The sequence below is a fragment of the Gouania willdenowi genome, chromosome 9 (genome assembly GCF_900634775.1).
Source record: "Gouania willdenowi chromosome 9, fGouWil2.1, whole genome shotgun sequence".
NCBI classification, from domain to species: domain Eukaryota; kingdom Metazoa; phylum Chordata; class Actinopteri; order Blenniiformes; family Gobiesocidae; genus Gouania; species Gouania willdenowi.
The window spans coordinates 31403611-31417512 of NC_041052.1; positions in this window are offsets into that span (position 1 = coordinate 31403611).

The following is a 13902-nucleotide window of genomic DNA, read 5'->3' on the forward strand; positions in this document are numbered from 1 at the left end:
ACCAATGTTCGGATAGGGACATGTTTTCCATCCTCAAACTAATCAGACAACGTCCCTAAAAACTAAAAATGTCCCTTTAATCAACGCTGCTGTTTTAAGATGGCGTTACATTTGTGCCACTATTCTGCGTGAGCAAAGACAAATTTTGTGCAAGCTGAGAAATTTAGAGCAAAAAAGAAAAATTTTTGTGCAAATGAAAATTTTTGAAGAAAAGATTCATGCAAAGAAATATGACAAAGTTCTGTGCAAGAAAAGACAAATTATTGCGTGCAAAAAATAAATACATAACTAAAGAAAACAAATAAGAAAATTGTGAAATAAAAAAACTTTACATGAACAAAAACTAATTTTACACGAGCAAGGAAAAGTTCTCAATTAGTAAAGACAAAAATTCCAGAAGCAGAAAAAAAATCTACACAAGTAAAAAAAAAAAAAGGAATTGCATGAAAAATGACAATTTTGCATAAACAAAAACTAATTGTATGATTATTTTTTTCTCGCACAGTTTTATAGCATGACAATAAAATTATTTTGTGTCTCTGTCCACATATTCATGGACAAGTGTCTCCTGTTACTGTTTCTATGAGCTCAGTTACTGGTTTATGTTATTGTTTGTTCTTTACTGGGTTCTGTATTAACATGAAGAATAAATTATTCTATGATGAAGTTCTTTCAGCTTGTCTGAGTGTGTGTTGACCAACTAGGAGCTCAAACATCCCTCAAAACACATTGATCATAATTAATCGTCAAAGCCACAAATGGCTGAAGTGCGTAAGCAGTGAATGCTGACATCAGTGTGGTTTCTCTGACTCTCGTCTGTGTTTGATCCTCTCACAGTCTGAGGAATGTGTGTCAGTCAGGCCAGCAGCTGCTTTCACTCCACACCAATAGCTCTTATTTTGGCGGTCAGCCCGACAGATTCATCTGTTTCCATCCGAATGCATGTCTGTCACAGCGGCAACCACAAATGAGTGATCGTATCTGATCTGAATGTTACATGGTTAGCGTTCATCAGAACAATGACCGATCATTAGCATTGTGTGTTTTTTTAGTTTTTCACTTTGGGGGCCAAACAAAATTAGACCAAGTGCCGCATGTGGTCCCCGGACCATTAGTTGCCCATGAGCTCTCACTGCTACTGCTGTTTTGACTTTGACTTGGCGGCCATCTTGGTGAGGTCCAAAGCTAAGCTTCAGTGAATGTGGGAAATACAAACTCAATGAGTAGATACGGTCTACTACAGTGGATATAAAAAGTCTACACAGCCCTGTTCAAATGCCAGGTTTTTGCGATGTAAAAAAATGACATCAAGATAAATAATTTCAAAACTTTTTCCACCTTTAGTGTGACCTATAACCTGTACAATGCAGGTGAAAAACAAACTGAAACCTTAAATGGGGAAAAATAAAAAACTCAAGATAACCTGGTTGCATAAATATGCACACCCTTAAACTAATACTTTGTTGCAGCACCTTTGGCTTTTATTACAGCACTCAGTCTTTCTAGGTAAGAGTCTATCAGTGTGACACATCTTGACGACGCAATATATGCCCACTTTTCTTTACAAAATTGCTCCAAATCTGACAGATTGCGAGGGCATCTCCTGTGCACAGCCCTCTTCAGATCACAACACAGATGTTCAATCGAATTCAGGTCTGGACTCTGGCTGGGCCATTACGAAACCTCAATCTTATTCTGGTGAAGCCATTGTTTTGTTGATTTGGCTGTGTGCTTAGGGTCATTGTTGTGTTGAAAGGTAAAGTTCCTCTTCATCTTGAGCTTTCTAACAGAAGCTTGAAGGTTTTGTGCCAACACAGCTTGGTATTTGGAACTGTTCATAATTCCCTCTACCCTGATTAAGGTCCCAGTTCCAGCTGAACAAAAACAGCCCCAAAGCATGATACAGCCACCACCATGCTTCACTGTAGGTATAGTGTTCTTTTGGTGATGAGCAGTGTTGTTTTTGCGCCATATATACCTTTTGGAATTATGGCCAAAAAATTCAACCTTGGTTTCATCGGTCCATAACACATTTTCCCACATGCGTTTGGGAGACTTCAAATGTGTTTTTGCAAAATGAAGCCAAGCTTGGATGTTTTTCTTCTTAAGATAAGGCTTCCGTCTTGCCACCCTACCCCATAGGCAGTGACATGCCATCAGGGTAGGCAAGTACCTACCCAAGGGTGAATTGATAGTTTGATTATTTGTTTTAATTATAATATAATTATAAATTATTTATTTTTCCATTTCCAATAGCCGGCAGTACCTATAAGTTTGAAAGTGTCCGCATTTTGTTTGTTTCATAGCCCAAATTACTAAACAGCGCTATTTCCTGGAACGACTGCCGTCTCACTCCGCTGTAAGGCAGGAGGAGGCCACGCCCCCTCCCAAAAGCACACGGCTGCTCTGCCTCTGTTCCCATTGCGTTGTTTTTATGTGTTTGCACATGCGCAGTCAGTTCCCCAAGATGACAACCATTTATGTCCAAAGGCAGCGTAGAGAGCTGCCTTTGGACGTAACCACGCCATGCTAAATGCTATACGTAAGTTCACAGTACATTAGTGAATTGATCCCACGTGACCGCTGCTGCTACGTTCTCTAGCTAGTGGGCGGGATAACACTACAGTCAGGATGACAGCGCTCGAGACGATAGAGAAACTTTTTTTTTAGGAAAAACGACAGCTTTTAAAAGATGGAGACCAATACCTGAGTTACCAGAGCTTCAGCAAAGGTAAGGTCAGAAAATGTTTCATTCTTTTCTACAGTGAATGGTACAAAAGCAATGATTGGCTTTGTGGATGCTCCTCACTGAGGCTGTTCTGAGTTGTTGTTGTTGTCATTTTCTCCGTGTTTCTGCATTTCCAGCACAAACAACGGATGTGCTGCCGTGTCATGAGATATATTTTGTTGGGAGAGTATGGAGGCTGTAATAAATAATTATTTATGTTTCTTTAATGGTGTTTATGATGTTGATTTTGTGAGATGGCTAAATGCTTGTTCATGTGGATCTTGTTGGGTTTTTTCTTTCTTATTATGAATTTTATATTTCGCTAAGCACATTGAGATGACTTTGTAGAATTGAATTGAATTAACACTTGCCAGCAGAAACAAATGAAATTGTCATTGGTGGTCTTGATTTGCAAAGTGCCTACCCAACCCTACTGGTCACGACACGTCACTGCCCATAGCCCAGACATAGGAGAAAGACAATAGATTGTTGTCACATGTACTACACAGTCAGTACTTGCCAGAAATTCCTGCAGCTCCTTCAATGTTGCTGTCGTCCTCTTGGCAGCCTCCCTGACCAGTTTTCTTCCCGTCTTGTCAACAATTTTGGACGAACGTCCTGTTCTTGGTAAAGTCCCTGTTGTGCCATATTTTCTCCACTTAATGATGACTGTCTTCACTGTGTTCCATGTTATATTTAATTATTTGGAAATGCTTTTGTATCCTTTACCTGACTGATATCTTTGAACAATGAGATCCCTTTGATGTATTGGAAGCTCTCTGCGGACCATGGTTTGTGCTGAAAGATGTAGCTACAAAAATGTCAGGAAAAGTCTACTAGAACAGCTGAACTTTATTTAGGGTTAATCAGAGGCACTAAATGGTGACAGGTGTGTGCTGACTCCAATTTAACATGAGATTGAATGTGATTGGTTAAATCCGAACACAGCCCCGTTACCAGTTATAAGAGAGGGTGCGCACACTTTTGCAACCTCATTGTCTCAGTTTTTTTATTTTTACTTCACCTCCTTGAAAGGTTTCAGTTTGTTTTTCAATTGCATTAAACAGGTTATAGGTCACATTAAAGGTGGAAAAAGTTGTGAAATTATTTATCTCGTAACACTTGATTTTTTTACATCACAAAAACCTGGCATTTGAACAGGGTTGTGTAGACTTTTTATATTCACTGTATATACTATAAGTATGATTAGGATGATAAGCGTTCCCACTGAAGTATACAATCATTTTTTCTGAACTGCATTTGGAACCTACAACAACAAAAACCTGAAGCACACTGAAGCTAAATATCTCTGTTGGTTCTCCTCCTTTGAAAGTTGTGAAAGCATTTTAAGTGAGAAATCTGTCGTAGAATATCAACATGTGCTCAAAGGATACACAATGCAATTTTAGTCCAAAGATCTTTAGTGTTTTAATAGTGTTTTTATTATTCATATCACACATATCCAGACTCGAGGAGAGGACCAGGGTTTTCCGCTGATGCCACTTTCGTCCCGATCCGAGCACTTTTAAAAAACGATGGGAGCAGCACAGCAGCAGTATGGAAGCAAGGGCAGTCCTATGCTTCCACACAGGTTACCTCTGGTGGACAAAAACACCAACTCCCTGGGACTCTACCCAGGAATGATGCACATATTCAAGCACTTTAGTAAAACCGATGAGAGAAGCAGTATCAAAGCGACAGACCTCCTCTGCTTCCACACTCCTCTCCCATTGATGGGACTAAGGGGCAGATTCACAAAAGGTTTAGGGGTATTAAAACGTGTGCAAACGTCACTCCACGCTCTAATAAAGAGTACAAAGCCCAAGGAATCAGGCGTGCGCCGCTGCTGCACTTCCAAATGCTCCCTTATTCCATTTAGCGCGTTTCCCTCTGATGAATATGCATAGTAGGCGGATCTCCCAGGGGGACCAAAAATATGGGAGGAGTGAATGCAAATAAATGAATGCATGGGATGCAATGCGCTTCATGAAATCTGAAACTGTTTGCGGTGATAGTTTTAGTTCTAGAAAATACCACGACTGAGAAGGAGGAGCAAAAACACACATGCAGAGATCATTGTTGCCGTAAATGTGGACAGAACACACAGCGGGAGATGGGTACGAGTGTGTGTGTGTGTGTGTGTGTGTGTGTGTGTGTGTGTGTGTGTGTGTGAGAGAAAGAGGTTCGCTGTGCGCAGAGATGAATATATGGACATGACCATGGAAAGTGTTTTATAGTTTTTGAAAAGTGCTTATAAATAAAATGTAATATTATTATTATTATTATTGATGGGACAAGCGAGATTTCCGAGTGTGGAAAGGACAGTGAGAGTTTTCACTTTGAAAAGGACAGTGAGAGTTTTCACTTTGAAAAGGTAAATTTACGAGGTCCACCATTCACTAACCAGTCATTGATTATTTTTATTAAGCTATTATTTTAATTCCATTTACAAATTTGAAGGAAGTGCACAAGATGGACACGAAACAGGCCGATAAGTGACCAGCTGATTGATCAATCCTTGAAAAGCCAGGAAAAATCTGAATTTTCAGCTTGTGTGCAACATTAGCTTTAGCAGCTAACTCAGTCTTTCTGCCTTAGAGATTCCACGTTTCTGCAAAAAAATCTTTCAAGGAATCAATGGGAAAAATGTAAATCTCTGTCAGACTCGCTGCCTACACCGTCAGCCATAGCGGGTTTATCCCTCTTGACCTTTGGCCTCATGCGCTGGAACTGAACAGAGTGAGATTTCAGAGTGTGAAAAGGCTGTTTTATCCTGCCCTATGCTTCTTTAAATATGATGATATTGATTTACTGTGTATAGAATCCATGATGTTATATATGTTGATAAAGATTTATACACAATTTATGAGTTCTTTGTGTTTGGTCTCAAGTCCAGTGTTGTTTTTTTCTTCCTGCTGTTGTTCGCTCCATCTTTGATCCTGTCGTTCTGCTCCAGTCCTTCCTTCCTGTCCTTCAGGCTGTTACTGTGAGTCGTCCGCTGATTGAATCTGACTTCCCGGTCCTCAGAGGATCCACACGCTGGGAGCTACTGGTTAGTAACTGCTCTGTGTTCCAGCAGCAGAGGTTCTGTGTTTGGGTTTTCAGCGTAAACACATCCATGTGTTGATCATGTGCTGGAACAGATGACGTCAGAGCGCCGTTATCAGATCTGCTGCTCGCCGCGCTGACAGGAACGTCCGCCCGTGCACCTCCTGCTCATTAGCTGGTTCCACTCTGTCAGGAACCAGGAGGAGAAGAGAGACTTTCAAAGTAAGAGCATGAATCCATCCTGGACAAGTGTCAGCATTTTTTAGTTTGATCATGAGATGTTTGCCTCCATGACGGGAGCTGATCTCTGCACTCTGTAGGACGGAGGACAAGTCCTCACCTGTAAACAGCAGCTCTGCAAAGGTCACTGATCTGTGAATGGAGGAGATGTCAGTGTCAGGAACCGTGTGTGTGTGTGTGTGTGTGATCTCCTACAGCTGCAGGCCTGATAAGATAACATACCTAAAATACTTTCCAGGTTGTGTCAGAGGTGAGAACCTGAAGGAACACAAACGTGACACGCCCTCACACCTCACACAGGTTTATGCATCCAAACACAACCAGTGATGCTGGGTTTCAAGATGGTCAGTCAGAAAAACACTTTCATCCTCCCCCAAATTTTAACTTCCAAACAACTTCAACAGTTTAACATTTGTTTTTCTGCAAACGGGAACCATGATGGTACATTAACATACAGCTGTTTATGTCTCCTCCACGTCTTTCAGGGCCTTTCCTGACAATCTGTGCAGTGGCCGTTTTATATTCCTTCCAAACATGTTGTGTAGAAACCAGCCCCACATGTTTAGTTATGTTTTAGTCCTTCATGTTTGGGTTAGCTTAGCATGTAGCCAACAGTCTTACATGTTTGAGTTAGCTTAGCATGTAGCCCCCACTCCCACATTTTAGTTAGCTTAGCATGTAGCGACCAGTCCCACATGTTTGTGTTGGCTTAGTATGTAGCCACCAGTCCCACATATTTTGGTTAGCATAGCATGTAGCAACCAGTCCCACATGTTTGACTTAGCTTTGCAAATAGCGACCTGTCTCACATGTTTGGGTTAGAATGGACTAAATGGTAAATGGACTTGATTTATATAGCGCTTTATCACCACACTGAAGCAGTCTCAAAGTGCTTTACACATCAGCTCATTCACCCAATCACTCTCACATTCACACACCAGTGGGACAGGACTGCCATGCAAGGCGCTAGTCGACCACTGGGAGCAACTTAGGGTTCAGTGTCTTGCCCAAGGACACTTCGACACATAGTCAGGTACTGGGATCGAACCCCCAACCTCTCGATCAGAAGACGACCCTCTACCACCTGAGCCACGGTCACCACGGTTAGCTTAGCATGTAGCCACCAGTCCCACATGTTTGGGTTAGCTTAGCATGTAGCCACCAGTCCCACATGTTTGGGTTAGTTTAGCATGTAATCACAAGTCCCACATGTTTGTTAGCTTAGCATGTAGCCACATGTCCCACATGTTTGGGTTAGTTAGGCATGTAATCACAAGTCCCACATGTTTATGTTAGCTTAGCATGAAGCAACCAGTCCCACATGTTTGCATTAGCTTAACACATAGCAAACAGTCCTACATACAGTATTTGCCTTAGCTTAGCACGTAGCAAACAGTCCCGCATGATTGGGTTAGCTTAGCAAGTAGCCACCAGTCTCACATGTTTGGGTTATCTTAGTACATTTCATTACTGGACAAGCGGGGTCAAAGGCTAAATGGGCGGGACTCTGTAAGCTGTTTACTCAGAGTTATTGAAGGTATGAGACGTGATGATGATGATGATGATGATGATGATGATTGTGCTGCCTTCCTCTTCCTGCTCTGAGCTGGGCGTCACTTTCTCTCTCTGTGTCTGATCCTCATCAGACTGAAGCTGTACGTTAAGGTAACGCCACCGAAACCCAAACGTGGACCTGACGCCTGATTACAGACGCTGGGATTACATAACCCTCCCATGTGTGTCATCTCATCAAAGTGAAATGTTTGCTGCGGTAATCTGGGAGTCATCAAGGAGACAAACCATCACACGCGGCTCATTTCCCAGCACTTAGCATGTCACGGGAGGACGGAGGGAAAGGGAAGCCAGGCGTCCTTATCGGGCCGCGTGAGGCTCTGCAGGCCGTCCGTCAGCGCCCGCTCTGCTTTCCTTTGATTCCTGTTTAATCGCTGCTTCCCCCGCGCACATGGGACGTCTCGTGCAAACAAACAATCCATTTGCTTTGTGCCTTCATTTCCGAATGCAGCGTATCGTTAGTATTGCTTTAATGGAAAGCAGGTGCAGCAGCAGCAGGAGCACAAACACAAACCCTGAGAGCGCAGGAAGTTTGTTCGTCTGACTGCAATCTGCTCATTTCCTTGTTTGGATGGTGCTTCTGGTTCTGTGAGGATCTGAATCTGATGAAGCTGACCTGGGTCCAGAAGCAGGGAGCAGCTCCTCCTCCTTCAGTGCGTCACATCAACGCAAAGGTCAGAGGTCAAAAAGGCATCTGTAGGCTGTTCTGGGACAATATCGCACATTTACAAACAAAGAAAGTGGAACAAATACGTTCAATTACGCCCATGGACAAGTTCAAAATCTCACGCTGCGTGTTAAGCTTTGAGAAGTGATCATGTTATCTGTGATAACAGGAAAAAGAATGCAGAGCTTCATCTGAAGTGTTGTTCACATTAATATGACTGCGTTCAAATGTGAAAAGGCTCTGGCATGAAGATAGGTTTAGCTGATGGTGTATTAGCTGAACTGGTGATCAGTTTACCTGGTGACACGTCACAGCTGAAGCTTTCCAAATCACACGCTGTGCAGAATTGTTTTCAAAACGTGAGGGTGATTCTTTAAGTTAAAGATTTCATTTCTCACACATTTCAGTGGGATTTTTCCAGTTTAACGGGTGGCTGAGGATTAGCATGTGGCTATAACGTCGCTCTTGCTCATGAGAAGGAGGAAGTGGGTTAAAAAATGATGGACAGGTTAAATGAAAACAGGAAAAGTCTGAAAAGGATGACAAAGGAGCATCTAAGGCTGCTGACAGGCACAGTGCTTGGATACCACAGCACACCTCTACAGCTCTGCAGCAGCTGTGTGTTAGCGGTGCTAACATTTCCCAGCTGTGAGGCTCAACCACACCTGCAGCACAGATGTTCTCCCAGTGATGGACTGGGAGGCGTAATGGTGTCACCTGGAGGTCAGACCAGCAGTGACTTATTTGGACATGAAAAGTGTGAGTGAGGCCCAGACCAGACCCTGGACCAGTGAAACCAGTGAGAACCACACGCTCCCACTCACAGGAGGAAAATAATCAGCGGCAGCTGGATTTGACGTCAGAGGACATTCCATGGACGCCGCTCTGCGAAGGAGAAACATGTGCACGCTGGGGCTGTTTTTACCTGCACTGGGCCTGCAGGCAGACTTCACCTGTGAGCCACAGCAGGCTGTTTATCTGTCCCTACACACACACACACACACACACACACACACACACACACACACACACACACACACACACACACACACACACACACACACACACACACACACACTCTCCCAGTTTTTTTTTTATTCTTTGCACCAACTACCAAGTCAAATTCTTTGTACTGTTTTAAACTGTACTTGGCAAATAAAAAAAACTTTCTGATTCTAAGCATGTATATCTCCATCACTGACAATGATTCGACACATACCTTGATACTCTACCAGCGATACGATACATTAGCGATACATTGTAGCCCCTGACGATAGATAAAATGCAATACGATTCATCCTTGTTCCTGATTCAATGTGATTGATATTGACTTGATGGCGATTCAATCCTTCACACTGTGATACAATGCGATTCAACATGATGCAAAGAACGTATACCAAAAATGTAAATAGAAAATATGAAGCTGTAATTCATTATGGTACTACAGGCAGATTATTTATTGTATTCCTTAGAAGCAGTGAATTTAACAAAAAAGTTTTGCTGATAATCTCTAATAGTAGTATGCAAAATAATGACCTTTCACAAGTAGGTCTTTCACAACTGCTTGTGCAAAGAAAGATGCAAACTATTATTTGTCACTAGTCACAGCTGCTGTAAACAGACCCTCACTGAGTCATATTCAATGTCCAGAAGACAAACAAAAGAATAAAATAAAATGAAATGAAATAAAAAAACACTTCTGAAAACAGATCTGGCATCAGTTATGGCTTTATCACGGGTAGAGGGTGCTGCCAGAGTACCGCCTTGGACAACGTCATTTGAGGTACTTTTCTCACCAGTTTTGCTGGAGTTCTGTTTACAATCTGCCTCTGAGGAATCTGAGTTACGGGGAGCAGTATCGATACCAGGCTTTTTATTCGAGTGAGCACCTAAGTTTGTTGTACTGCCAGAGTAAGGTTCAGAAGCACTGCATTCTTTACACACCACCTGCATCTTGTCAAGTTTACCATCTTTCTATGCCTGATTTGAACTTTTTAGGTGCATTATAATTCTCATCTATAGCTATTGCTGCTGCTCTCGCTGACCTCCATGTTTTTGTCATTTTGTTGCAGTAGAAATGTGCTTCCCGGGGTCATGTACTGAGTGCGCATTGTACTGAGATTGTATATGCACATGCACACTACCGGAAAATGAATTTTTGCTAAAAAAATACGAATTAATTTTTGTTTATTTTTGTTTTCAAAGTAAACGGACACGTGTTTTATTTGTTTATTGGATTAGGTTAGGGTTAGGTTAGGGTTATAATCTACGGAGGTAAACTCAGTACGTGACACCGGGTTCAGTCCATGTTCAAAACAAAATGCAAAGCAGTGATGGTGCATTCAATATGCCTCTGAAACACAGGATAGAATGTAATACAATATGGAAAAATCACCTTGCGACCCTGAAAACAGGAACAAGGGGGTCAGAGAATGTATGTATGTATATATGTATGGATGGATGGATGGATGGATGGATGGATGGATGGATGGATGGATAAACAAATTGATGCAACCATGGATTTTACCAATGCAGGCACATAGTGTTAGATGCATTACAATTTCACTCGTCAATTGTGCACACTGAATAAATAATTGCACTCGCATTGCGCATGTTTGCATCTAGATACCGATTTGTATCGATTAATCTCCACATGCTTACTGTATACTGGTTTGTATTGATTGAACTGGTATGTACTGATTTTTACTGGTTATACTGATTTTTACTTGTCTGTACTGGTTTGTACTGGTTTATACTGGTTATACTGGTTATACAGTTGTCCCTCACTAAAACGTGGTTCACCTTTCGTGGCCTCTATGTTTCAGTGGAATTTTTCATGCATTTTTTACAGCGTATGAATGCGCATTGTGTTCTGTGTCCTGATTGGCTAATGCGGCGTTCACACCAAATGCCACACGAAACATTCCGCATCGTGAAAAAATGTCCCCATTCGCTTCATATGCGCGTTTCAAGTGAAGCACCACCCACCAGCGACACATCCAACACGGTGAGTTTCACTGCCTGCTGAAGCAAGGAGTTGCGCTCCTTTTTCTCCTCTCACAAACATAAATTACCAGTGAAAAAAGCCAGTGTGATTAGTGGCTAATGCTGTCGTAGCTCAGTGCCGACTTTGAAAGATGAAAACTACAGAGAACTTTTACCTGCTGCTACCACCTCCTCGCTGATTCTCCTCCACGCCAAATCCTTCATAGTCCGGTCCCGGTTATAAAGGCTGTGTCATACAGCTCCAGGTGGTCACACACAGCTTCTACTCCATGGTTGAATGGGTGAACAGATCGGTGTACATGTTGACGGCATGACGTCATCGTCAACAAAGACTCTGATTGACTTTCGTCATCAATTCTGAAGTGCTGTATGTTTGAAAACAGGTTTATGTTTTAAAATCTATGAACTTTTGAACTTTGAGAGTGTTTAAACAAGAAAGAAATGTGAGAAAATGTTCATTCCTGTCTGAGAAAAGTGTATAAAGTATGTGATGAGGGGTTTTACAGCCCTAAAACGTATAATAACTTTAAAAATAATAAAGCTGACTACTTCACGGATTTTGCCTATTGCGGGTTATTTTTAGAACGTAACCCCCACGATAAACGAGGGACTACTGTACTGGGTTATACTGGTTTTTATTGGTTTATACTGGTCTATACTGGTTATACTTGTTATACCACTTTATACTTATACTAGTTTATACTGGTATTGCTCAGTAAATCTGGCATTAATCAATGAAGGTTGATAACAGTGTCAGAAAGTTGTGCTTGTATTTGTTCTTTCATGATGAGGCTGATAAACAGCTTCCCGCACCCACAGTTTGAGAATAATAATAATAATAATCCATCAATTTTATATAGCGCTTTATCATAGACACTCAAAGTCGCTTTACAGAATCAAGGCATTATTCTTTCACTCCACGCTTAGTGGTGGTAAGCTACTATTGTAGCCACAGCTGCCCTGGGGCAGACTGACGGAAGCGAGGCTGCCATAGTGCGCTATCGGCCCCTCCGACCACCACCAACACACTACATTCATACTAGGCAATGTAGGTGAAGTGCCTTGCCCAAGTACACAATGGCAGATACCACTGGGGTGACTGCCACCCCACTGTGGCACCTGGAATTCTCAGTGGTCTCCCATCCACCTACTAACCAGGCCCAGACCTGCTTAGCTTCCGAGATCTAACGGGATCGGGCACTGATAATAGAATTTATTCAGCATTTATCTGCTGGACACACACACACACACACACACACACACACACACACACACACACACACACACACACACACACACACACACACACACACACACACACACACACACACACACACACACACACACACACACACACACACACACACACACACACGCAGCTCATGCAGAGTAGCATAAACTAACATGTGTCTGCGTTTAGCTTAGAGCTGTGAGCGTTTGTTTAGTTTGCTTCCAGTTTACTCCCAGTTTGCCTCCAGTTGTCTGAGCATCTGCAGCCGGAGCAGCGTGTGTTGGAATTCCACGGATGCTTGTGATATTGGTTCACAGCAATCGGCACATCTCCCTGTAAAGAAAAAAAATCCTCCTCCTCCATCGACGGCCTGTCGCCACGGAAACGCCAACTTAGTGCCTTCCCCCGCACGTGTTGCTCTGACAACAGGAATGTCAACGAGGTTTTGTTGGTTGCCGTAAATCACCTTTGACCTTCTACTTTAACCATTAAAGCTCCTCCTCATTACATTAAGCACCACTCACACCTTCATCTCTGCCTGCTGAACATCATCATCATCATCATCATCATCCGCAGCAGCACTTTATCCCTCACAGGAACGCACACAGACACAGACACACACACGTTTGTAAGGAATATGCAATGGCCACTGCACAGGTGGAGGTGTAGAGGAGACGTTTGTGTTCCCTCTTCCTTCACCTGTGTCTTTAAGAGGAAGCTGCTGTACTTTGACCTCACTGAGCAGCTGGTGTTATGGTTCAACTGGTGATGATGTTATCATGTGATTGATTCTAAGCACAGATGTAGTATAGACGATGCAGCACTTAGTTTGAAGTGTGCGTTTATTGTGTTGTGATGAACAACATTGATGTAAACAAAGAGCAAGTCACCAGTTATCATGATGACGAGTTGAATTGAGACACTGCAGATGAGCTGCTTCTTGTGCTCTCCTACAAACATTCAACCTTTAATTCCATCCTTTGAGAGACAAAGACATTGTTCCTGTCCACAGTCACACACAGGCTGCGTTAGAAAAGTAAGGGCTGGTGAAGTGTCGTTGAATGTGTTTGTATTAAACTTGAGCTACTTCTGTGACTCTGGCTAAACAAACACAGTGAAAGGGAAACTTTGAGTGTCCGATTCCATTACAGCTGGTATGAAGGGGGTCTGTGGGCTGAGATTGGTGCCACTTGAAAATGAATTTTTATAATTGGTATTGAATTTGAAAGTAACAACTTTTTTTTTTTTTTTTTTTTTTTTTTTTTTTCTCTTGTCTGCACATTCTGTCGAAGGTTAACACTACAAGAAGTGCAATCTTTTAACAGCAATGCATATTTTGTTATTGCAATTAAATAAATTTATTTATTTCATTGCATAATTGTGACCATCACCAGCCCTCCCTAGGGAAGG